Source organism: Panicum virgatum, chromosome 8N, assembly GCF_016808335.1.
Source record: "Panicum virgatum strain AP13 chromosome 8N, P.virgatum_v5, whole genome shotgun sequence".
Taxonomy (NCBI): domain Eukaryota; kingdom Viridiplantae; phylum Streptophyta; class Magnoliopsida; order Poales; family Poaceae; genus Panicum; species Panicum virgatum.
The window spans coordinates 47,288,646-47,315,879 of record NC_053152.1 but is presented as its reverse complement, the minus strand read 5'-3'; the positions used below and the strand labels follow the sequence as shown (position 1 = coordinate 47,315,879).

At 48.5% G+C, this 27,234-nt stretch overlaps 1 long non-coding RNA gene across 1 annotated transcript; it reads left to right on the top strand.

Moving 5' to 3' along the window:
- On the top strand, positions 1 to 27,234 carry LOC120686158. The gene is made up of 2 exons (XR_005680015.1): positions 1 to 68; positions 26,950 to 27,234. It is a non-coding gene; the product is annotated as an uncharacterized LOC120686158 (long non-coding RNA).

The following is a 27,234-nucleotide window of genomic DNA, read 5'->3' as shown; positions in this document are numbered from 1 at the left end:
GACCCAGAAGAACGTACCCGGAGACCAGAAGCCCCCGGAGGACCAGGAAGACTATGAAGACCTATCAGGTTCACGCCCATTTGCGATTTGAATACCTATTAGGCATTGCTTGCTAGATACGCTACTCTCCCAAATTGAGTGATGAGATGAGCTTGCATGACCATTTACTTTCCGTATTCCTTGTTTCCCGTACTTAGCTTTGATTGATACATGCTATTGCTACTATGAGTGAGAATTGGGGTATGGGAATATATGATGTGATAGTCCTTGCTTGCTGGAAGATGCCTCCACATATATGGGAGTTTGTGATTAGGTTACAGCGGGAGTGAGCGGACCCTTTTCTCTGATCTTTGGATCGAGAGCCGGGGATTGTGTGTTGGGCACGATCCTGTGAGCACCTGTGATGGGTGACGGGCACCTGTGGTGGGTGCTAGACCGTTCCCGTGGGAACATAGTAGATGTGTAGTTTTGGAGGAGATACATATAATGGGTATCGATTGCAGACCATGTTGACGGAATGCCAACATTGGACGAAGACGCTCGCCTCGGCTGGATGAAGGACTTTACTTTATGGCCCTATTGACGGAACTATGTCAAACATGCACCCCACTTATCCTTTACGAGTGGGGACCCAGCCCGAGCTAGCTATGCGCGGAACCATTACTGCAGGAGGATAGTGTTTCAGTGTCAGGGGGAGAGGGCAGGTGTTGTCGACCGAAACCCACCGGCGAGCAACGACGGGCAACACGAAGAGCCGGGAGGTTGCTAGGGCGCTAGAGGCACTGCTCCCTCGTCGACGGCCTGCAATTTCCGTCACGTGCCCGGAGGATGTATGAAAACCGGGCGTGCCACCTGACCTATACCCGATCAGGAGGGTGCGGACGTGCTCCGAACAGTTTCCTGCATACAAAGACACGTGTAAACGTAAGTCCGAGCCGAGGTCGGCTCCCCGGGACGACTCTTGCATCGGCTTTGAAGAGCCGATCGAGTCCCGGTGTCAGATGGGATCTGATTGTATCCAGATATGATAAATAGAGCAAATCACTATAAAACTGCTTCAATTAAATCTAACTAATCTAATCCACGATAGTAAAAGCTTCACTGCTAGATCGGAACATCCTACACGTGACTGGGCCTAGCGAACGTAATAGATAACTAAACCATAACCCAAAACAGAGGCCTAAGAACTAGCAAGAGCCGATTCCCGGAACAATCCCTATCAAGGCTAAGATAAAGCATCTACTACGCCACCGGATCATCCAATCCGTTTGCAAGGCCTAACCTAGCAGATATTATGCCAACTCTTAAGATAAGAGCAAACCATAACAGATCAGATCTACTAAACATGAAAGAAGCAGGGTGTTGCCCCTGTGCGACTAATTCTATGCGATAAGAACTAGCAAGAGATTGAAACGTGACTGCACAGAGATCGCAAGAACTAGTACTACTCGCCATCAAAAACGCTTCAGTACGAGTAATACCAAGGTAAAAGCAAGAACAATACTGCCCTGATCGCAAGAAGCGATCAGGGCAGCATGGCACTTACTTGGATGGAACCCTAGGATTAGGGGTGGCGATGCGCCGAGAGTTGTTGTTTGCGAGTCGTGATGACGCTCTCCTCATGAATAACAAAGGATACATATTTATAGTCCGGAGACTTGGGAAACAATCTAAACTAATCTTGTCCCGATTGGACTCTATCTCTAATCTTAAACTAAAGATACACGGCCAATGTGCCCAGACGCTCACGCAGAAGCCGATTTACAAGCCTTCCTCATCTTTTGCTTTAGGACCATCTTGATTTCGGCCCATAAATTAACCCTGTTAATTTATGGCGATAACACATGCCCCCCTGGTTTTGGCAATGATAGTTCCAAAACCAATCCGTCGCTTCATCTTCCCGTTAATGTTCATTAATCGTACTGCAACCACCAAGGAAGACGCAACGTCTCTGCAACTGGCTCCTCATAGAACGTGAAAACTGCCGATCCGTCTTCCACCTTTTCACTATTTAATCTCACCCGAATCGGCTCTTCTTCACAGCAAACTCCTTCTTCGTCCCAAAGCCAATAACGCAGAAAATTCAATCCTTCACTAGCCATGGCCATCTCCTCTTCCTCCGGCTCCAACTTTTTTGGAGACTCCTCTTCTTCCTCATCTCCTCCTTCTTCTTCCTCCCTCTCGGCCTCCTCTATCGACTCTATCCCAGAGAGCCGAGAGCCGACCCCCGAGTGGGACCCAACAGCAGCCTACGAGGCGCTGGCTCCTCTGTACTGGGATGCAGAGGAGTTCGACTTCGGGGTCGCCTCCGAGGAGGACGAGCCCATGACCGAAGAAGAAGAAGACCTCCAGTCCCTCTTCCAAGAGGAACTGGAGAGCAGTGAAGACGACGCCTTCTCTTGGGAAGGAGCCGACTCCTCCGAAGGGATTGGCTCTTCTTCCAGCTATGATACGGCGGCAGGGGAAAACCCCCACTAATTCCTCAAGGCCCCCTTGGAGGGGAGCGAAGAAGGAAGCAGCAGCAGCGGCGGGCGAAGCAGCAGCAGCAGCACCGAGGACGATGGCAGCAGCAGCGGCGACGACGGCGATGATGACGACGACGATGGTGGAGACGCATCGTCGCGCAGCCTGAAGCGCCGTAGGTGCTCAGACACCTATGACTGGTAGATGTAGGTAGCATCGTAGGAATAGGACCTCAAAGCCGAAGGATTGATTCCTTTGTAAAATCGGCTTTCCTTGTAATAAACTTCCCTTTTTAATGAAATCGAGTTCCCCCAATTTCACATGTTTTCATTTATTTCTCAAAAAGCCGATGGCAACGCATCAGGCTTCCATAAATATCAAAGAGCCGACGAAATTCAAACTAGAAGCAACCCGCACAAGAGTAGAATATCGCTTCTAGCTTGAACCAAACTCGACGTACCCTCAAATTCGAGTGTAATTCGAAAAACAAGCTCTACAAATCCGAGCAAGAATCCTCCAGGCAGCCGGAATTCGAACCAGAATCTCCAGCATTCAAACCCTAAGTCAACAGATCTGTGACCATGGCGGATTCTGCAGTTCAGACAACAAGCTCTAATGATGCGGCAATCCACGGCCTGAAGGTAATATTCGGCTAATCTTTTAGTTTTCTTCAGCTCACTAAGCTTCTGAAACTGAAACTCTGAAATATGACACCATACACATACTTCTGAATTTCTGAACTTCAGGTGTCAGACATCCTTCTGCCGCATCCCTCCAATCCAAAATCTTTCTGTCTTGGCCCACAAACCCATGAAACCCCCATAGATTTGATCTCTTGTGAAGCAAATAGGATCCCTTTTGTGAGTCAAAACATTGATTTGAACCTCTGGGCCGACTGCTTAAGAGCCTGGCCTAATCCACCTGAAAGCTGGATAACATGGTATAACAGAGTAGCAAAAGCCCACATGCCCTTGTGGCAAGATTTGAACATAGCCGATGCACTTGGCTTATCACTGTCACCCCTTGACAAAGATGAAAATCTTCTGAAAACCATCGGCTATTTCTGGTCTGATGCTCTGAATTGTTTCCTTTTTGGTCATGGACCCATGACTCCCACTTTGCTAGATGTTGTCATGATCACCGGACTAGACATTAGCTCCCCCAATCCTGCTGCTCACAAAATGACAGAAGTCCCCTTTAAACTTTCTTCCAAAGTCAACTGCACAAATTGGGGTACTTACATGAGTCAGCACATGAAGACAAAAGGTCCAGTGACTGAGAAGGAATACACAGCCTTCTTAAATCTTTGGCTAGAGCACTTCATCTTCTGTGGCCCTTCCTTAGCTCCAACTAAGAACTATCTCCCTTTGGCCTACCACCTGGCCCATGGTAATCACACCGGCCTAGGCAAACTTTTTCTCGGAGAAACATACAGATATCTCCATTTAATGACATCTAACTTGCTCAACCACAAGAAACTGAGAACTGGAGGCCCTTGGTGGTTTATTCAGTTGTGGGCACAACTGTACTTCTAGCACCATATTCCCAATTTCCAAGGCCTGACCAAGAACTCTTTCCCTGATGAGAGTGGCAAACCAATTAGATGTACAAGCTATGGCCAAGCTTTATTCAGTCTTCCTGGCAGTAAACTAAATTCAGCAGATGCAACAAACTGGTTTAGAGTCTTCTACAAAGGACTAGATAATCCTCTCTACCTTTCGTTTACTGAATCTGAATCCTTTGAGAACCCAACTGCCTTCAGACTAGATAACTTTGCCGATAACGACAGCACTCGGCATCTGTATTCTTTAATGATTCGACCTGGCTTCCTCCCCGTTGGCATCAGTACTTCTAACAGAATTATCAAGCCAGGCTATGAATCCTACCAACCAGTCATAGTAGCTCGGCAATTTGGCCTAGGACAGGTCCCTCCCCACTTCCATATTCACCACTTGGTGGAGAGCAGAGCCGATCTGCCTGACGGTCTTACTAGCTCGAGATGCTACAGCATGTTTGATGACCTCCACATTCCAATACCAGCCGATCTGTCCTTCACTTCTTCATCAATCGGCTTTGATACCTGGTGGAAGATGTGGACAACACATGTCTTCAGAAAAGCTCTAGGCCCTCAACTGCAGCAAATTGATCCTGAATACGTAATCCCCAAGGAAGAGGTACTGATTTTATGCATTCATCCTTTTAAATCCTCTATTCCTTTCTCTTGGCTTAACCTGCTCATCCTGTCAGCAGCAACAAGATGGTCCAGAACCCATGACCAGTACTGGGGAGCCATTTCACTTTCTTCCAACTGCTCCTGATATACTCTTCTGCAAAGGATCACCACCAATGAAGAAAGTGATAATGTCTGTTCAGCCAGACTTACTTTAGTCGGCTTCCAAGCGAAGACAAACTTCTGCAAGCATTGCCCCCCGAGTCTTGACCAAGAAAAGGAAGACGATCACGAGGCGAGTGATCAAGAAACCAGCACTAGCTTCTTCGAGTCCATCAGAGTCTAATACCAACCAGGTAACTTATTTCTCCGAAACTTCTTCTTTATCTCATACATGTGTACTCTGGTTGACTGCAGTTCTATGTTCAGGATGCAGCTGAAGAAATCCCTAGTGTAAAAACCCTGGATCAACATGAGACAGCTGCAACTCCTGATGCACTGATGAATACAAGCAAGGAACAAGCCGATGCAGCAGATGCTCTTGACATCAACACCAGCTTTGATAGGACGATTGCTCCTGAACCGTCCAACACTTCTTCTTCAGAACAGGTAACATTACAAAAAAAAACCATTTCTGAACCAGCCGATAACTCCATAAATGCATCTTGCACTAACTCCAGATATGCCCATAGAGTTTTGATATTTCAGGTTTGCTTTCCTTTGACCCTGCATCAATGGGTCTAACTGTCCCTAGATCAGAAACATCATCTCTACAGCAATCGGCTAACCTAACACATCAGCTTGAACGTATCAAGGATCTTCTATCTGCCCCAATCACTGCTCTAGTTGATGATTCCAGTAAAATAAAGAACATCTTCGAGCAAATAGAATCCCAACTCCCGGAACCATTGCAAATCAAGCTCTGGTCAGCCAGCAACCTCCCATTCTTCCGGATAGAAGTCAGTAAAGCACAAGAAAGGATGAAAGCACGTCGCTCTCAAGCTTCTCTGAAAGCCGACATTACCCTAAAATGCAAGGCTCTCAACCAGAAGAAGGCAACTCTAGATATCAAAGCTGACGTGTCTGCCAACACGAATCGACTCGACCTCCTGAAGAAAGAACTGGCGGAACTCAAAGAAAACGTCCGCATTACCAAGGAACTCATCCAGGCCGAGGAAACTTCCATTGCAAACTCCAAACAAGAAACCCCGGAAGATATCTGAGCAAATACAAGCAGAGTTTGCAGAGATCAGCACCTTGAGTCGGCAGATAGTTTCAGGCAATGACAAGGATGACGAAGCGATTGTAGCTCGTGCAGATGCCGTTCGTACTGAAGCCATCCACGCCATAGAAGAATTTCTGAACCAGTAGATAGGCTCAAGAGAGAATTAGTACTGCCTGTTAACTTGAAAATTGTACTTGTTTAAAAACATCTCAAGTCGATGGTAATACATCGGCTATCTTTCTTTATCGGCCAACTCAACGTGTTGGCCTATCATTATATTATTTTTTTTACCGGCCAACTCAACGTGTTGGCCTATTACACTGCAGCCAGATGGATCTCATCGGCTTCTCTTTTACTCGTCTTTCCACATGCTCGGGAAATACTTCTTCAGATGCTGTCCATTGACAGCAACAGGAAACTTGACGCATGTACGCATTCCCAGGCAAAACCTGATGAACCTTGTACGGACCATGCCAAGTTGGAGACCATTTACCAAACTTTTTATCCTTAGTTCCCAATGGCAATACTGCCTCCCAAACCAAGTTTCCCACCTGGAAATCCTTAGGTTTGACCTTCTTGTTGTATGCACGGGCGACTTTAGCCTTATTTTCTTTGATCTTTTCCAACGACCAAAGTCTCAATTCCATTAGGTCCTCCACGTTATCATTCATCAAGGCTGCATACTGTTCAGCAGATAGATCATTCTGAAAGTCAACACGCCTTGATCTGGCTGTGATTTCCCACAGTAGCACAGCATCCTGGCCGTAGACTAGATGGTACGGCGACGTCTTGGTGGACCCATGACACGAAATACGATATGCCCACAAAGCTTCTGACAACACCTCATGCCAGCGCCTAGGATATTCATCGATCTTTCTTTTTATGAGCTTGATGAGGCTCTGGTTGGATGCTTCAGCCTGTCCATTAGCTTGGGCATAATATGGAGATGATCTGATCAGCTTAATCCCCATATCATCGGCAAACTTTCTGAACTCCTCCGATATAAAGACCGATCCTCCATCGGTCGTAATGGTCTGGGGGATCCCAAATCTGTGAATGATGTGTTCTTTGACAAAGCTGATCACATCTCTTGACGCCACTGACCTCATGGGTACTGCCTCTACCCACTTTGTGAAATAATCTATGGCAGCTAAGACCCATTGGTGACCCTTGCTAGACGACGGGTTGATCTGTCCAATCATGTCCATGCCCCAACCTCTGAATGGCCAGGGTTTGATGATAGGGTTCATCACTGATGCTGGCACTATCTGAATTTTGCCAAACCTCTGACACGCTTGACATCCCTTGTAATATTTGAAACAATCTTCAAGCATAGTGGGCCAGTAATAACCCAATCGCCTAATCAGCCACTTCATCTTGTGAGCCGATTGGTGAGTACCGCAGGCTCCTTCATGTACCTCATGCAAGAGCCGATTTGACTCTGAAGGTCCCAGGCATTTAAGTAATAGTCCTTCCAAGGTCCTGTAGAACATATCGTCCCCTATCAGAACATACTTCATGGCCTTGAGTCTTATCCTTCTGGATGCCCCCCGAGCCGAATCCTTCAAGTAATTGAAAATATCGGCTCTCCAGTCTCCGGTTTCTAGAAACTGAACCTCCACCTCGACTCCATCGGCTGTCTCCTTGTAGCCAGAAGCCATCTGTGCCAAATCATTGGCTTCATTGTTCAGAGTCCTGCGTATCCAGTGGAAATTGATGTACCTGAATCGTGACATCAACTCACGGCACTGCATCCATATCGGGAAAAGAGCCTCGCTCTCACACCTATATTCCTCCGTGAGCTGAGAAATCACCAGCTTCGAATCTCCAAAAATTTCCACCGCTTCTGCACCGGCTTCGAGAAGCAACTCCATCCCTTTGCGAACGGCTTCATATTCCACCAGATTATTGGTGCACGGGGCAGTCATTCTGATGGAGAAGGAATAAGTCGCCCCTCGAGGCGACACCAACAGAATTCCCACACCGCACCCATCATCACAAGCCGATCCGTCAAAGAACATAGCCCAAGCACGAATAAATAATGCAGCAATATCAATGCTGATCCTATCTGCAACAAGATCTACCAGTGCTTGTCCCTTGACTGCTTTCGCAGGCTGGTATTGGATATCGAACTCTGACAATGCAAACATCCATTTTCCAAGCCGGCCTTTAAGGACAGGGGCCGACAGCATATGTTTTATGACATCCGATTTGCATATGACAATTGTTTCCGCCGAGAGCAAAATATGGCAAAGCTTTGTACATGTAAAGTATAAGCAAAGACAAAGCTTCTCGATTTCAGGATACCTGGTCTCGGCGTCTAACATGCGTCTGCTGAGGTAGAAAACCACCCTCTCTTGGCCGTCATGCTTCTGGACTAACACCGAAGCAATGGAAGTGTCACCGACGGATAGGTACACATAGAACGGCCTATCTTGCTGAGGAGGAACCAATACTGGAGGCTTTGACAAATATTCTTTGATTTCATCGAAAGCTTGCTGCTGTTCGGCCCCCAGCGAAACTCATCATCGGATTTGATCTTTACTAAACCCAAAAACGGCTCAATGCGTCCGGACAGATTAGAAATAAATCGCCTGACAAAGTTAATTTTACCGATGAGTTTCTGTAACTCCTTCTTTGTAGTAGGTGGCTTCATCATCTTCACAGCTTCTTGACTTTTTAGGCCGATCTCGATTCCCCTTTCATGCACCAGGAATCCCAGAAATTGACCGGCCGATACACCGAAGGCACACTTCTTTGGGTTCATTTTGAGCCCAAACTTTCGAGTCCGCTCCATAACTTGACGCAGATCTTCTAAATGCCCCGCAGCTGACTTGGACTTGACCACAACGTCATCAATATAAATCTCTACCAGCTTGCCGATGAGATCATGAAAAATGTAATTCATAGCACGTTGGTATGTTGCACTGGCATTTTTCAGTCCGAAGGTCATAACCAAGTACTCGAACAAGCCAACTGCACCTGGTACTCTGAACGCAGTCTTGTTCACGTCCTCTGGGGCCATGAAGATCTGGTTGTAACCGGCATTGCTATCCATAAAACTCATCATTTTGTGGCCAGCAGCGGCGTTGATCAACATCTCTGCAATAGGCATTGGGTATTCATCCTTCGAAGTTGCTCTGTTGAGATCTCTAAAATCGACGCAGACACGCCATCGGCCATCTTTCTTTTGTACTGGCACCACACTGGAGATCCATTCTGCATACCGGCACGGCCTGATGAACCCAGCATCCAGCATCTTCTCCACCTCTTTCTTAACTTCTTCTACGACTTCGGCCTTCATCTGACGTGCTCGTTGCTGAAACGGCCGAAACCCTTTCTTGAGCGGGAGCCGATGCTCGACTATGCTTCTATCCAGTCCTGGCATCTCCGTGTAGTCCCATGCAAAGCAATCCCGGTATTCTTTTAGCAGTGTGATCATCTCCTCTCGCAAAGCCGGATCCAACTTCCTGCTGATAAATGTCGGCCGTGGCTTATCCCCAGGACCGATGTCAACCTCTTCCAAATCATCAGCTGATGTGAATCCGTATCCGAGTTTGCCGTTATCTAAAAAATCGGCCGCGAATGCAAGCGAGTCTTCACTATCCACAATATCAGCAGCAAACACAGGGAGATGACAAGAAAAATTATTTGGCCAACAGCACGGGCTGGCCGCTTCTATACTTCTATTATTTCTCAGAGCCAAATAGTCAATAGATAGCCAACTGCTAGAGGAGGCCATCATGTGTACATGATGTAACAATTCTGACCAAAAACAGAATTTTTCTATTTTTCTGGGCCGATCGCCGGGATCGGCCTCTCTATTTTTATTACACCCCGTAGCTAGCCAGGGTGCATCTATTCTGTGAGTCTAGTGGATAAGACCAGCCTCAGTCCGTTTTTTGTCGCCTCAATCCGATCACAGTCTTCCAGGGCGATCCCGGAAATCGGCTCTTGTCCTTCCGCATCCCAGGCGTTCATATCTGCGACCGAGACCTCGCTGGAATCATCTGCAGGGACCACCTCTACTTCATCGCCATCCCATTGGACGAGGTACTGGTGCATTGTGGAAGGGATACAACAGTTGGCATGAATCCAGTCTCTTCCAAGCAGCACCGTGTATGTACTCTTGCTGTTAACGATGAAGAACGATGTCGGTACAGTCTTGCGGCCCACTGTCAGTTCCACATTAAGAACCCCCATCACCTCTGATGGCTGTCCAGTAATGTTGTTAAGCATCACATTGGTCTTGATCAAATCGGCAGAAGAACGACCCAATCGGCGCAGCACAAAATATGGCATCAGGTTAACTGCAGCACCAGTGTCGACCAACATCCTGTTCACAGGCTTGCCGTCAATGAAGCCCTTGAGATATAACCCCTTCAAGTGTTTGTAGCTCTTCTCGTTGGGCTTCTCGAAAATGATTGGCCGTGGGCCGAGATCCAGCTGCGCAATGGCCAATTCCTCCGGTTGGGGTGCTCGAAACTCCGATGGGAGCATGAACACCATGGTCACGTCAGCCGATGGCTTCTCATCGGCTTTTGTCTGCTTGAGGCGCCACTCCATCCTCGGGGGCGCCTCTCTTCCCTCTGCGGTCGCCTAACTTGCTCCGCGAGATCCGGACGCGCTTTCCTCAGCACGTCAAAATACTTTGCTTCTGCGTCTTCCAGATTGCGCAAGTGCTGTACTCTACGCTTCTGCGACCGATTGAGCCCGTCAGGACACCACCGTGGGCGATGGTACCTGTCTTCTTCCTCTAGCTCTGAATCACCTCCGGATGGGCGCCCCACATGGTCGTCCTGACGTGTTCTGGGCCCCAAACGCCGGAACACCGATGTCTTGTCATGTTGGTGTCCTCGAGGCCTGCACTCCAAGCAATCATCTATAGTAGGTAATCGGCTCATGCCGGAATTCCAACAGTACCTGAAGAACGGGCAATGCCAGTGGTTGCGTATAGCCTGGCGCCTCCCCAATGTCCTTCCCAAGCGGTGCTCGTACTCGTCTTCCTCCGATTCGTATCGGCGGCGTAGCTGGTACTGGTACTAGTATTTCTCCAGAAGCCGATTAGAAGCTGGAAGCTGATTGCGGATGTGACGTACTTGCTCTTCAGTCACATGCTGCTGCTCCAACTCGTGTTCATTCTGCGGCCACTTGCCAGAAGCGGCCTCTCTCCTCTGCTTGTCATGGTGGCGCATAGGTCCCACCATGTTGATCTGGAATGCCAAGTCCTGGCCCTTGGACCTGAAGTCTGACAGTTCCACCACGTTAGCTTGTGGGAAGGGCTTCGTGTCCACCTTCATAGTGTGCTGAGCCAGGATTAATCGGCCTTGCTCGATAGCCGATTGGATCTGGTGACGCAGCTGCTTGCATTCACCAGTGGCATGAGTAAACGAGTGGTGCCACTTGCAGTATAGCCTTCCCTGCAACTCTTGTGCCGTCGGCAGCTTGTGATTTTCTGGGAGCTTCAGCTGTTTTTCTTTGAGGAGCAGGTCGAATATCTGCTCTGTTTGGTCACGTCGAAGTCGAAGCCCTTCACAAGCCCCTGCTGCTTGATCCACTTGCATGGGACAGGATTTGCCCCCCGAGTCCACTCTGCCACGGCCACTTCTTGCTCTTCACCCGAGTCGTCAGATTCTTCAGCTTGTGCCATGTTTACATGGCGCTTCAACTTGTCCTGGTACAGCTCAGGATGATAATGCTCGTATGCCGTAAGCTTCTGCACCAGGTGCACCAGAGACGTGAGCTCCAACTGAAAAAGCCGCATCCTTGATCGGCTTAGCAAGTCCCAGGACAGCCAGATCGACTGCCTCTTTCTCTGTGATGCAAGACGAGTAGCATCGGTTCTTGACCTCCCTGATGCGCTGTATGTACTCTGACACGGTCTCTCCTCGCTTCTGCCTGACTTGGGAGAGGTCGGCAATTCCAGCTTCTGTAGCTTCCGAGTGGTACTGGGTATGGAATTGATCTTCAAGCTGCCTCCAAGTCCAAATCGAATCTGGAGCTAGCGACACGTACCATCCAAAGGCTGGGCCTGTAAGGGATTGTCCGAAGAACCGGACCCTCAATGGATCCGACACTGAGATCATCCCAAGCTGCGTTAAGTATCGGCTCACATGCTCGATGGAGCTGGCTCCCTCTGATCCGTTGAACTTGGTGAACTCAGGAAGCCGATACTTGGGTGGCAGTGGGATCAAGTCATAGTCGCTTGGATACGGCTTGGAATAGCCGATCGCTTTCCTCTTGGGCAGGATGCCGAACTGGTCTCTGAGTATTGCACTGACCTGCTCCACACTAAGAACTGCTGGGGCCGATGGCTCTGCACTCGGCCCAGTAGCGTACTTTGCCAGCCATGCTTGTTTTTCTGCGTCTGCTCCAGGAGCTCCTGGGTTCACCATCTGCACCGAGCGTGCTGGACTGACGCTGTCAGGGATGTAGGCGCATGTGTAGCCGTGCGGAATCTCCTTAGGTGGCTCGGTGAGGAACTGGCCTTCTCCAGGATCACCGCCGATCTTGTGGACGACGTAGATCGGCGAGCTGTGTGGTCTGGGAGCTGCAAATGAGAATGGCAGTTGCGGCCTAGAATGTAGTGTAGCTTCCTCTGTGTGACTCCCCAGGATTGGCCCCGATGGAGAGTACTGGTTCTTGATTATCTCCTGGATGACGCGATGCGCCATGCGCTCGAGTTCGTTCATCAAGCTCTGAGAGTGCTGATGAAGCGCATGGGCCACCATGTAGTTCATCTCCTGACGCAGGGCTCTGGTGCGTTCTTCAGATGGTACAGACAGATCTACATTGTCCAGAGCGCCTTCTGGTGAGAACCCCTTCCACTTGATGCCATGGTTGCGAGTCCTCTCAAAAGAGCCGATGAGATCGGCTTCCAGCAGAGCTTTGATCTCATCATACTTCTTCTTGTGTTCAGGAGGAAGCTCTTCATATGTGACGGGCTTGGGAGCGGGTTCTTGATCTTGAGCTCCAGTCATCATTGCGGTGGATGTTGTTGCCGAGTGTCCCACCAAGCGTGCCAGAATGTGTTGTCGACCGAAACCCACCGGCGAGCAACGACGGGCAACACGAAGAGCCGGGAGGTTGCTAGGGCGCTAGAGGCACTGCTCCCTCGTCGACGGCCCGCAATCTCCGTCACGCGCCCGGAGGATGTATGAAAACCGGGCGTGCCACCTGACCTATACCCGATCAGGAGGGTGCGGACGTGCTCCGAACAGTTTCCTGCATACAAAGACACGTGTAAACGTAAGTCCGAGCCGTGGTCGGCTCCCCGGGACGACTCTTGCATCGGCTTTGAAGAGCCGATCGAGTCCCAGTGTCAGATGGGATCTGATTGTATCCAGATATGATAAATAGAGCAAATCACTATAAAACTGCTTCAATTAAATCTAACTAATCTAATCCACGATAGTAAAAGCTTCACTGCTAGATCGGAACATCCTACACATGACTGGGCCTAGCGAACGTAATAGATAACTAAACCATAACCCAAAACAGAGGCCTAAGAACTAGCAAGAGCCGATTCCCGGAACAATCCCTATCAAGGCTAAGATAAAGCATCTACTACGCCACCGGATCATCCAATCCGTTTGCAAGGCCTAACCTAGCAGATATTATGCCAACTCTTAAGATAAGAGCAAACCATAACAGATCAGATCTACTAAACATGAAAGAAGCAGGGTGTTGCCCCTGTGCGACTAATTCTATGCGATAAGAACAAGCAAGAGATTGAAACGTGACTGCACAGAGACAACATGATATTCGCAGATGATAAGCAACGAAGCACAACAGATCTACTAAAAGCCATGCCATGAACATCATGATAACTAGTACTACTCGCCATCAAAAACGCTTCAGTATGAGTAATACCAAGGTAAAAGTAAGAACAATACTGCCCTGATCGCAAGAAGCGATCAGGGCAGCATGGCACTTACTTGGATGGAACCCTAGGATTAGGGGTGGCGATGCGCCGAGAGTTGTTGTTTGCGAGTCGTGATGACGCTCTCCTCATGAATAACAAAGGATACATATTTATAGTCCGGAGACTTGGGAAACAATCTAAACTAATCTTGTCCTGATTGGACTCTAGCTCTAATCTTAAACTAAAGATACACGGCCAATGTGGCCTATACGCTCACGCAGAAGCCGATTTACAAGCCTTCCTCATCTTTTGCTTTAGGCCCATCTTGATTTCGGCCCATAAATTAACCCTGTTAATTTATGGCGATAACACATGCCCCCCTGGTTTTGGCAATGATAGTTCCAAAACCAATCCGTCGCTTCATCTTCCCGTTAATGTTCATTAATCGTACTGCAACCACCAAGGAAGACCCAACGTCTCTGCAACTGGCTCCTCGTAGAACGTGAAAACTGCCGATCCGTCTTCCACCTTTTCACTATTTAATCTCACCCGAATCGACTCTTCTTCACAGCAAACTCCTTCTTCCTCCCAAAGCCAATAACGTAGAAAATCCAATCCTTCACCAGCCATGGCCATCTCCTCTTCCTCCGACTCCAACTTTTTTGGAGACTCCTCTTCTTCCTCCTCATCTCCTCCTTCTTCTTCCTCCCTCTCGGCCTCCTCTATCGACTCTATCCCAGAGAGCCGAGAGCCGACCCCCGAGTGGGACCCAACAGCAGCCTACGAGGCGCTGGCTCCTCTGTACTGGGATGCAGAGGAGTTCGACTTCGGGGTCGCCTCCGAGGAGGACGAGCCCATGACCGAAGAAGAAGAAGACCTCCAGTCCCTCTTCCAAGAGGAACTGGAGAGCAGTGAAGACGACACCTTCTCCTGGGAAGGAGCCGACTCCTCCGAAGGGATCGGCTCTTCTTCCAGCGATGATACGGCGGCAGGAGAAAACCCCCACTAATTCCTCAAGGCCCCCTTGGAGGGGAGCGAAGAAGGAAGCAGCAGCAGCACCGAGGACGATGGCAGCAGTAGCGACGACGACGGCGATGATGACGACGACGATGGTGGAGACGCACCGTCGCGCAGCCTGAAGCGCCGTAGGTGCTCAGACACCTATGACTGGTAGATGTAGGTAGCATCGTAGGAATAGGACCTCAAAGCCGAAGGATTGATTCCTTTGTAAAATCGGCTTTCCTTGTAATAAACTTCCCTTTTTAATGAAATCGAGTTCCCCCAATTTCACATGTTTTCATTTATTTCTCAAAAAGCCGACGGCAATGCATCAGGCTTCCATAAATATCCAAGAGCCGACGAAATTCAAACTAGAAGCAACCCGCACAAGAGTAGAATATCGCTTCCAGCTTGAACCAAACTCGACGTACCCTCAAATTCGAGTGTAATTCGAAAAACAAGCTCTACAAATCCGAGCAAGAATCCTCCAGGCAGCCGGAATTCGAACCAGAATCTCCAGCATTCAAACCCTAAGTCAACAGATCTGTGACCATGGCGGATTCTGCAGTTCAGACAACAAGCTCTAATGATGCGGCAATCCACGGCCTGAAGGTAATATTCGGCCTAATCTTTTAGTTTTCTTCAGCTCACTAAGCTTCTGAAACTAAAACTCTGAAATATGACACCATACACATACTTCTGAATTTCTGAACTTCAGGTGTCAGACATCCTTCTGCCGCATCCCTCCAATCCAAAATCTTTCTGTATTGGCCCACAAACCCATGAAACCCCCACAGATTTGATCTCTTGTGAAGCAAATAGGATCTCTTTTGTGAGTCAAAACATTGATTTGAACCTCTGGGCCGACTGCTTAAGAGCCTGGCCTAATCCACCTGAAAGCTGGATAACATGGTATAACAGAGTAGCAAAAGCCCACATGCCCTTGTGGCAAGATTTGAACATAGCCGATGCACTTGGCTTATCACTGTCACCCCTTGACAAAGATGAAAATCTTCTGAAAACCATCGGCTATTTCTGTTCTGATGCTCTGAATTTTTTCCTTTTTGGTCATGGACCCATGACTCCCACTCTGCTAGATGTTGTCATGATCACCGGACTAGACATTAGCTCCCCCAATCCTGCTGCTCACAAAATGACAGAAGTCCCCTTTAAACTTTCTTCCAAAGTCAACTGCACAAATTGGGGTACTTACATGAGTCAGCACATGAAGACAAAAGGTCCAGTGACTGAGAAGGAACACACAACCTTCTTAAATCTTTGGCTAGAGCACTTCATCTTCTGTGGCCCTTCCTTAGCTCCAACTAAGAACTATCTCCCTTTGGCCTACCACCTAGCCCATGGTAATCACACCGGCCTAGGCAAACTTTTTCTCGGAGAAACATACAGATATCTCCATTTAATGACATCTAACTTGCTCAACCACAAGAAACTGAGAACTGGAGGCCCTTGGTGGTTTATTCAGTTGTGGGCACAACTGTACTTCCAGCACCATATTCCCAACTTCCAAGGCCTGACCAAGAACTCTTTCCCTGATGAGAGTGGCAAACCAATTAGATGTACAAGCTATGGCCAAGCTTTATTCAGTCTTCCTAGCAGTAAACTAAATTCAGCAGATGCAACAAACTGGTTTAGAGTCTTCTACAAAGGACTAGATAATCCTCTCTACCTTTCGTTTACTGAATCTGAATCCTTTGAGAACCCAACTGCCTTCAGACTATATAACTTTGCCGATAACGACAGCACTCTGCATCTGTATTCTTTAATGATTCGACCTGGCTTCCTCCCCGTTGGCATCAGTACTTCTAACAGAATTATCAAGCCAGGCTATGAATCCTACCAGCCAGTCATAGTAGTTCGGCAATTTGGCCTAGGACAGGTCCCTCCCCACTTCCATATTCACCACTTGGTGGAGAGCAGAGCCGATCTGCCTGACGGTCTTACTAGCTCGAGATGCTACAGCATGTTTGATGACCTCCACATTCCAATACCAGCCGATCTGTCCTTCACTTCTTCATCAATCGGCTTTGATACCTGGTGGAAGATGTGGACAACACATGTCTTCAGAAAAGCTCTAGGCCCTCAACTGCAGCAAATTGATCCTGAATACGTAATCCCCAAGGAAGAGGTACTGATTTTATGCATTCATCCTTTTAAATTCTCTATTCCTTTCTCTTGGCTTAACCTGCTCATCCTGTCAGCAGCGACAAGATGGTCCAGAACCCATGACCAGTACTGGGGAGCCATTTCACTTTCTTCCAACTGCTCCTGATATACTCTTCTGCAAAGGATCACCACCAATGAAGAAAGTGATAATGTCTGTTCAGCCAGACTTACTTCAGTCGGCTTCCAAGCGAAGACAAACTTCTGCAAGCATTGCCCCCCGAGTCTTGACCAAGAAAAGGAAGACGATCACGAGGCGAGTTATCAAGAAACCAGCACTAGCTTCTTCGAGTCCATCAGAGTCTAATACCAACCAGGTAACTTATTTCTCCGAAACTTCTTCTTTATCTCATACATGTGTACTCTGGTTGACTGCAGTTCTATGTTCAGGATGCAGCTGAAGAAATCCCTAGTGTAAAAACCCTGGATCAACATGAGACAGCTGCAACTCCTGATGCACTGATGAATACAAGCGAGGAACAAGCCGATGCAGCAGATGCTCTTGACATCAACACCAGCTTTGATAGGATGATTGCTCCTGAACCGTCCAACACTTCTTCTTCAGAACAGGTAACATTACAAAAAAAACCAATTCTGAACCAGCCGATAACTCCATAAATGCATCTTGCACTAACTCCAGATATGCCCATAGAGTTTTGATATTTCAGGTTTGCTTTCCTTTGACCCTGCATCAATGGGTCTAACTGTCCCTAGATCAGAAACATCATCTCTACAGCAATCGGCTAACCTAACACATCAGCTTGAACGTATCAAGGATCTTCTATCTGCCCCAATCACTGCTCTGGTTGATGATTCCAGTAAAATAAAGAACATCTTCGAGCAAATAGAATCCCAACTCCCGGAACCATTGCAAATCAAGCTCTGGTCAGCCAGCAACCTCCCATTCTTCCGGATAGAAGTCAGTAAAGCACAAGAAAGGATGAAAGCACGTCGCTCTCAAGCTTCTCTGAAAGCCGACATTACCCAAAAATGCAAGGCTCTCAACCAGAAGAAGACAACTCTAGATATCAAAGCTGACGTGTCTGCCAACACGAATCGACTTGACCTCCTGAAGAAAGAACTGGCGGAACTCAAAGAAAAGGTCCGCATTACCAAGGAACTCATCCAGGCCGAGGAAACTTCCATTGCAAACTCCAAACAAGAAACCCGGAAGATATCTAAGCAAATACAAGCAGAGTTTGCAGAGATCAGCACCTTGAGTCGGCAGATAGTTTCAGGCAATGACAAGGATGACGAAGCGATTGTAGCACGTGCAGATGCCGTTCGTACTGAAGCCATCCACGCCATAGAAGAATTCCTGAACCAGTAGATAGGCTCAAGAGAGAATTAGTACTGCCTGTTAACTTGAAAGTTGTACTTGTTTAAAAACATCTCAAGTCGATGGTAATACATCGGCTATCTTTCTTTATCAGCCAACTCAACGTGTTGGCCTATCATTATATTATTTTTTTTTACCAGCCAACTCAACGTGTTGGCCTATTACACTGCAGCCAGATGGATCTCATCGGCTTCTCTTTTACTCGTCTTTCCACATGCTCGGGAAGTACTTCTTCAGATGCTGTCCATTGACAGCAACAGGAAACTTGACGCATGTACGCATTCCCAGGCAAAACCTGATCAACCTTGTACGGACCATGCCAAGTTGGAGACCATTTACCAAACTTTTTATCCTTAGTTCCCAATGGCAATACTGCCTCCCAAACCAAGTCTCCCACCTGGAAATCCTTAGGTTTGACCTTCTTGTTGTATGCACGGGCGACTTTAGCCTTATTTTCTTTGATCTTTTCCAATGACCAAAGTCTCAATTCCATTAGGTCCTCCACGTTATCATTCATCAAGGCTGCATACTGTTCAGCAGATATATCATTCTGAAAGTCAACACGCCTTGATCCGGCTGTGATTTCCCACGGTAGCACAGCATCCTGGCCATAGACTAGATGGTACGGCGACATCTTGGTGGACCCATGACACGAAATACGATATGCCCACAAAGCTTCTGACAACACCTCATGCCAGCGCCTAGGATATTCATCGATCTTTCTTTTTATGAGCTTGATGAGGCTTTGGTTGGATGCTTCAGCCTGTCCATTAGCCTGGGCATGATATGGAGATGATCTAATCAGCTTAATCCCCATATCATCGGCAAACTTTCTGAACTCCTCCGATATAAAGACCGATCCTCCATCGGTCGTAATGGTCTGGGGGATCCCAAATCTGTGAATGATGTGTTCTTTGACAAAGCTGATCACATCTCTTGACGCCACTGACCTCATGGGTACTGCCTCTACCCACTTTGTGAAATAATCTATGGCAGCTAAGACCCATTGGTGACCCTTGCTAGACGACGGGTTGATCTGTCCAATCATGTCCATGCCCCAACCTCTGAATGGCCAGGGTTTGATGATAGGGTTCATCACTGATGCTGGCACTATCTGAATTTTGCCAAACCTCTGACACGCTTGACATCCCTTGTAATATTTGAAACAATCTTCAAGCATAGTGGGCCAGTAATAACCCAATCGCCTAATCAGCCACTTCATCTTGTGAGCCGATTGGTGAGTACCGCAGGCTCCTTCATGTACCTCATGCAAGAGCCGATTTGACTCTGAAGGTCCCAGGCATTTAAGTAATAGTCCTTCCAAGGTCCTGTAGAACATATCGTCCCCTATCAGAACATACTTCATGGCCTTGAGTCTAATCCTTCTGGATGCCCCCCGAGCCGAATCCTTCAAGTAATTGAAAATATCGGCTTTCCAGTCTCCGGGTTCTAGAAACTGAACCTCCACCTCGACTCCATCGGCTATCTCCTTGTAGCCAGAAGCCATCTGTGCCAAATCATTGGCTTCATTATTCAGAGTCCTGCGTATCCAGTGGAAATTGATGTACCTGAATCGTGACATCAACTCACGGCACTGCATCCATATCGGGAAAAGAGCCTCGCTCTCACACCTATATTCCTCCGTGAGCTGAGAAATCACCAGCTTCGAATCTCCAAAAATTTCCACCGCTTCTGCACCGGCTTCGAGAAGCAACTCCATCCCATTGCGAACGGCTTCATATTCCACCAGATTATTGGTGCACGGGGCAGTCATTCTGATGGAGAAGGAATAAGTCGCCCCTCGAGGCGACACCAACAGAATTCCCACACCGCACCCATCATCACAAGCCGATCCGTTAAAGAACATAGCCCAAGCACGAATAAATAATGCAGCAATATCAATGCTGATCCTATCCGCAACAAGATCTACCAGTGCTTGTCCCTTGACTGCTTTCGCAGGCTGGTATCGGATATCGAACTCTGACAATGCAAACATCCATTTTCCAAGCCGGCCTTTAAGGACAGGGGCCGACAGCATATGTTTTATGACATCCGATTTGCATATGACAATTGTTTCCGCCGAGAGCAAAATATGGCGAAGCTTTGTACATGTAAAGTATAAGCAAAGACAAAGCTTCTCGATTTCAGGATACCTGGTCTTGGCGTCTAACATGCGTCTGCTGAGGTAGAAAACCACCCTCTCTTGGCCGTCATGCTTCTGGACTAACACCGAAGCAATGGAAGTGTCACCGACGGATAGGTACACATAGAACGGCCTATCTTGTTGAGGAGGAACCAATACTGGAGGCTTTGACAAATATTCTTTGATTTCATCGAAAGCTTGCTGCTGTTCTGCCCCCCAGCGAAACTCATCATCGGATTTGATCTTTACTAAACCCATAAATGTCTCATTACGTCCGGACAGATTAGAAATAAATCGCCTGACAAAGTTAATTTTACCGATGAGTTTCTGTAACTCCTTCTTTGTAGTAGGTGGCTTCATCATCTTCACGGCTTCTTGACTTTTTAGGCCGATCTCGATTCCCCTTTCATGCACCAGGAATCCCAGAAATTGACCGGCCGATACACCGAAGGCACACTTCTTTGGGTTCATTTTGAGCCCAAACCTTCGAGTCCGCTCCATAACTTGACGCAGATCTTCTAAATGCCCCGCAGCTGACTTGGACTTGACCACAACGTCATCAATATAAATCTCTACCAGCTTGCCGATGAGATCATGAAAAATATAATTCATAGCACGTTGGTACGTTGCACCAGCATTTTTCAGTCCGAAGGTCATAACCAAGTACTCGAACAAGCCAACTGCACCTGGTACTCTGAACGCAGTCTTGTTCACGTCCTCTGGGGCCATGAAGATCTGGTTGTAACCGGCATTGCCATCCATAAAACTCATCATTTTGTGGCCAGCAGCGGCGTTGATCAACGTCTCTGCAACAGGCATTGGGTATTCATCCTTCGGAGTTGCTCTGTTGAGATCTCTAAAATCGACGCAGACACGCCATCGACCATCTTTCTTTTGTACCGGCACCACACTGGAGATCCATTCTGCATACCGGCATGGCCTGATGAACCCAGCATCCAGCATCTTCTCCACCTCTTTCTTAACTTCTTCTAGGACTTCGGCCTTCATCTGACGTGCTCGTTGCTGAAACAGCCGAAACCCTTTCTTGAGCGGGAGCCGATGCTCGACTATGCTTCTATCCAGTCCTGGCATCTCCGTGTAGTCCCATGCAAAACAATCCCGGTATTCTTTTAGCAGTGTGATCATCTCCTCTCGCAAAGCCGGATCCAACTTCCTGCTGATAAATGTCGGCCGTGGCTTATCCCCAGGACTGATGTCAACCTCTTCCAAATCATTAGCTGATGTGAATCCGTATCCGAGTTTGCCGTCATCTAAAAAATCGGCCGCGAATGCAAGCGAGTCTTCACTATCCACAATATCAGCAGCAAACACAGGGAGATGACAAGAAAAATTATTTGGCCAACCGCACGGGCTGGCCGCTTCTATACTTCTATTATTTCTCAGAGCCAAATAGTCAATAGATAGCCAACTGCTAGAGGAGGCCATCATGTGTACATGATGTAACAATTCCGACCAAAAACAGAATTTTTCTATTTTTTGGGGCCGATCGCCGGGATCGGCCTCTCTATTTTTATTACACCCCGTAGCTAGCCAGGGTGCATCTATTCTGTGAGGCTAGTGGATAAGACCAGCCTCAGTCCATTTTTTGTCGCCTCAATCCGATCACAGTCTTCCAGGGCGATCCCGGAAATCGGCTCTTGTCCTTCCGCATCCCAGGCGTTCATATCTGCGACCGAGACCTCGCTGGAATCATCTGCAGGGACCACCTCTACTTCATCGCCATCCCATTGGACGAGGTACTGGTGCATTGTGGAAGGGATACAACAGTTGGCATGAATCCAGTCTCTTCCAAGCAGCACCGTGTATGTACTCTTGCTGTTAACGATGAAGAACAATGTCGGTACAGTCTTGCGGCCCACTTTCAGTTCCACATTAAGAACCCCCATCGCCTCTGATGGCTGTCCATTAAAGTCGTTAAGCATCACATTGGTCTTGATCAAATCGGTAGAAGAACGACCCAATCGGCGCAGCACAGAATATGGCATCAGGTTAACTGCAGCACCAGTGTCGACCAACATCCTGTTCACAGGCTTGCCGTCAATGAAGCCCTTGAGATATAACCCCTTCAAGTGTTTGTAGCTCTTCTCGTTGGGCTTCTCGAAAATGATTGGCCGTGGGCCGAGATCCAGCTGCGCAATGGCCAATTCCTCCGGTTGGGGTGCTCGAAACTCCAATGGGAGCACGAACACCATGTTCACGTCAGCCGATGGCTTCTCATCGGCTTTTGTCTGCTTGGGGCGCCACTCCATCCTCGGGGGGCGCCTCTCTTCCCTCTGCGGTCGCCTAACATGCTCCGCGAGATCCGGACGCGCTTTCCTCAGCACGTCAAAATACTTTGCTTCTGCGTCTTCCAGATTGCGCAAGCGCTGTACTCTGTGCTTCTGCGACCGATTGAGCCCGTCAGGACACCACCGTGGGCGATGGTCCTTGTCTTCTTCCTCTAGCTCTGAATCACCTCCGGATGGGCGCCCCACATGGTCGTCCTGACGTGTTCTGGGCCCCAAACGCCGGAACACCGATGTCTTGTCATGTTGGTGTCCTCGAGGCCTGCACTCCAAGCAATCATCTATAGTAGGTAATCGGCTCATGCCTGAATTCCAATAGTACCTGAAGAACGGGCAATGCCAGTGGTCGCGTATAGCCTGGCGCCTCCCTAATGTCCTTCCTGAGCGGTGCTCGTATTCGTCTTCCTCCGATTCGTATCGGCGGCGTAGCTGGTACTGGTACTAGTATTTCTCCAGAAGCCGATTAGAAGCTGGAAGCTGATTGCGAATGTGATGTACTTGCTCTTCAGTCACATGCTGCTGTTCCAACTCGTGTTCTTTCTGCGGCCGCTTGCCAGAAGCGGCCTCTCTCCTCTGCTTGTCATGGTGGCGCATAGGTCCCACCATGTTGATCTGGAATGCCAAGTCCTGGCCCTTGGACCTGAAGTCTGACAGTTCCACCACGTTAGCTTGTGGGAAGGGCTTCGTGTCCACCTTCATTGTGTGCTGAGCCAGGATTAATCGGCCTTGCTCGATAGCCGATTGGATCTGGTGACGCAGCTGCTTGCATTCACCAGTGGCATGAGTAAACGAGTGGTGCCACTTGCAGTATAGCCTTCCCTACAACTCTTGTGTCGTCGGCAGCTTGTGATTTTCTGGGAGCTTCAGCTATTTTTCTTTGAGGAGCAGGTCAAATATCTGCTCTATTTTGGTCACGTCGAAGTCGAAGCCCTTCACAAGCCCCTGCTGCTTGATCCACTTGCATGGGACAGGATTTGCCCCCCGAGTCCACTCTGCCACGGCCACTTCTTGCTCTTCACCCGAGTCATCAGATTCTTCAGCTTGTGCCATGTTTACATGGCGCTTGAACTTGTCCTGGTACAGCTCAGGATGATAATGCTCGTATGCCGTAAGCTTCTGCACCAGGTGCGCCAGAGACGTGAGCTCCAACTGAAAAGCCGCATCCTTGATCGGCTTAGCAAGTCCCAGGACAGCCAGATCGACTGCCTCTTTCTCTGTGATGCGTGACGAGTAGCATCGGTTCTTGACCTCCCTGAAGCACTGTATGTACTCTGACACGGTCTCTCCTCGCTTCTGCCTAACTTGGGCGAGGTCGGCAATTCCAGCTTCTGCAGCTTCCGAGTGGTACTGGGTATGGAATTGATATTCAAGCTGCCTCCAAATCCGAATCGAATCTGGAGCTAGCGACGCGTACCATCCAAAGGCTGGGCCTGTAAGGGATTGGCCGAAGAACCGGACCCTCAATGGATCCGACACTGAGATCATCCCAAGCTGCGTTAAGTATCGGCTCACATGCTCGATGGAGCTGGCTCCCTCTGATCCGTTGAACTTGGTGAACTCAGGAAGCCGATACTTGGGTGGCAGTGGGATCAAGTCATAGTCGCTTGGATACGACTTGGAATAGCCGATCGCTTTCCTCTTGGGCAGGATGCCGAACTAGTCTCTGAGTATTGCACTGACCTGCTCCACACTAAGAACTGCTGGGGCCGATGGCTCAGCACTCGGCCCAGTAGCGTACTTTGCCAGCCACGCTTGTTTTTCTGCATCTGCTCCAGGAGCTCCTGGGTTCACCATCTGCACCGACCGTGCTGGACTGACGCTGTCAAGGATGTAGGTGCACGTGTAGCCGTGCAGAATCTCCTTAGGTGGCTCGGTGAGGAACTGGCCTTCTCCAGGATCACCGCCGATCTTGTGGACGATGTAGATCGACGAGCTGTGTGGTCTGGGAGCTGCAAATGAGGATGGCAGTTGCGGCCTAGAATGCAGTGCAGCTTCCTCTGTGTGACTCCCCAGGATTGGCCCCGATGGAGAGTACTGGTTCTTGATTATCTCCTGGATGACGCGATGCGCCATGCGCTCGAGTTCGTTCATCAAGCTCTGAGAGTGCCGATGAAGCGCATGGGCCACCATGTAGTTCATCTCCTGACGCAGGGCTCTGGTGCGTTCTTCAGATGGTACAGACAGATCTACATTGTCCAGAGCGCCTTCTGGTGAGAACCCCTTCCACTTGATGCCATGGTTGCGAGTCCTCTCAAAAGAGTCGATGAGATCGGCTTCCAGCAGAGCTTTGATCTCATCATACTTCTTCTTGTGTTCAGGAGGAAGCTCTTCATATGTGACGGGCTTGGGAGCGGGTTCGTGATCTTGAGCTCCAGTCATCATTGCAGTGGATGTTGTTGCCGAGTGTCCAATCAAGCGTGCCAGAATGTGTTGTCGACCGAAACCCATCGGCGAGCAACGACGGGCAACACGAAGAGCCAGGAGGTTGCTAGGGCGCTAGAGGCACTGCTCCCTCGTCGACGGCCCGCAATTTCCGTCACGCGCCCGGTGGATTTATGAAAACCGGGCATGCCACCTGACCTATACCCGATCAGGAGGGTGCGGACGTGCTCCAAACAGTTTCCTGCATACAAAGACACGTGTAAACGTAAGTCCGAGCCGTGGTCGGCTCCCCGGGACGACTCTTGCATCGGCTTTGAAGAGCCGATCGAGTCCCGGTGTCAGACGGGATCTGATTATATCCAGATATGATAAATAGAGCAAATCACTATAAAACTGCTTCAATTAAATCTAACTAATCTAATCCACGATAGTAAAAGCTTCACTGCTAGATCGGAACATCCTACACGTGACTGGGCCTAGCGAACGTAATAAATAACTAAACCATAACCCAAAACAGAGGCCTAAGAACTAGCAAGAGCCGATTCCCGGAACAATCCCTATCAAGGCTAAGATAAAGCATCTACTACGCCACCGGATCATCCAATCCGTTTGCAAGGCCTAACCCAGCAGATATTATGCCAACTCTTAAGATAAGAGCAAACCATAACAGATCAGATCTACTAAACATGAAAGAAGCAGGGTGTTGCCCCTGTGTGACTAATTCTATGCGATAAGAACTAGCAAGAGATTGAAACGTGACTGCACAGAGACAACATGATATTCGCAGATGATAAGCAACGAAGCACAACAGATCTACTAAAAGCCATGCCACGAATATCATGATAACTAGTACTACTCGCCATCAAAAACGCTTCAGTACAAGTAATACCAAGGTAAAAGCAAGAACAATACTGCCCTGATCGCAAGAAGCGATCAGGGCAGCATGGCACTTACTTAGATGGAACCCTAGGATTAGGGGTGGCGATGCGCCGAGAGTTGTTGTTTGCGAGTCGTGATGACGCTCTCCTCATGAATAACAAAGGATACATATTTATAGTCCGGAGATTTGGGAAACAATCTAAACTAATCTTGTCCTGATTGGACTCTAGCTCTAATCTTAAACTAAAGATACACAGCCAATGTGGCCCAGACGCTCACGCAGAAGCCGATTTACAAGCATTCCTCATCTTTGGCTTTAGGCCCATCTTGATTTCGGCCCATAAATTAACCCTGTTAATTTATGGCGATAACAGCAGGACCCTATCGCCCCCGATCGCAGGATCCATGGAGATTCCATTCTAGATAGCTTCACAGCCCCGGGCGACCTACTACGGGAGGACGCGCCCCCGACCGGGAGTAGGATGGTGCCGTAGCCGTTAGTTTCGTTGACTGGTGCCTCGGAGTTAGTCGGCTGATCCCCGGCTAGCGTCGGGGCGAGTGGGTACAGGTGTACAACCCCTGTAGGGTGAAAACTATACATATAGCTGCGTACTCGGTCATGTACAACTCTGGATCTGGCACCACACTGTAGGTACTCGGTCATGTACAACTCTGGATCTGGCACCACACTGTAGGTAGATCCACATATACTTTTCTACCTCCCTCTAGTCCACTTTTCCTACTTGGATAGCAGCTGAGGTGCGGGGAGAGGGAGTTCCCGCACCGAAACAGGGTTGAGACAGTTGTAGTGGAAGATAGGAGACTGGGAGTCCGGGTTACCCGAGCTGCCCGTGTTGAAAGGTGTTTTGGATGACTTATACATATATTGCTTGTATAGGAAACCCTAGCCTATCCTTGGCATTAATTTGATACCATCTGCATCCACATAAAGCTTGCATATGGATGGTGACGTGAACCTATACCATCCTTGGGCTTAGCCTGATAGATGCAGGATCCGAGTAAAGGAGTCGACAGGACGACAAAGGATGACGATGTGAAGGATGACCCGAGCTACACTCCGAGCTGCCTGTGGAGGAGGATCGAGAAGATTCGAGAAGATGAAGTTGCCCAGAAGACTAGATATCATTTCCGCTTTCTGTTTGTTTTCTTTTAGCCCAAGGGGAGATTCGTATTACAATCCTTTGGATTATGTAATAAATAAACCCATGTCATATTGTAAACGTGAGATATGTTTGTGATATTCGATTGAAATGAGTTTTGTA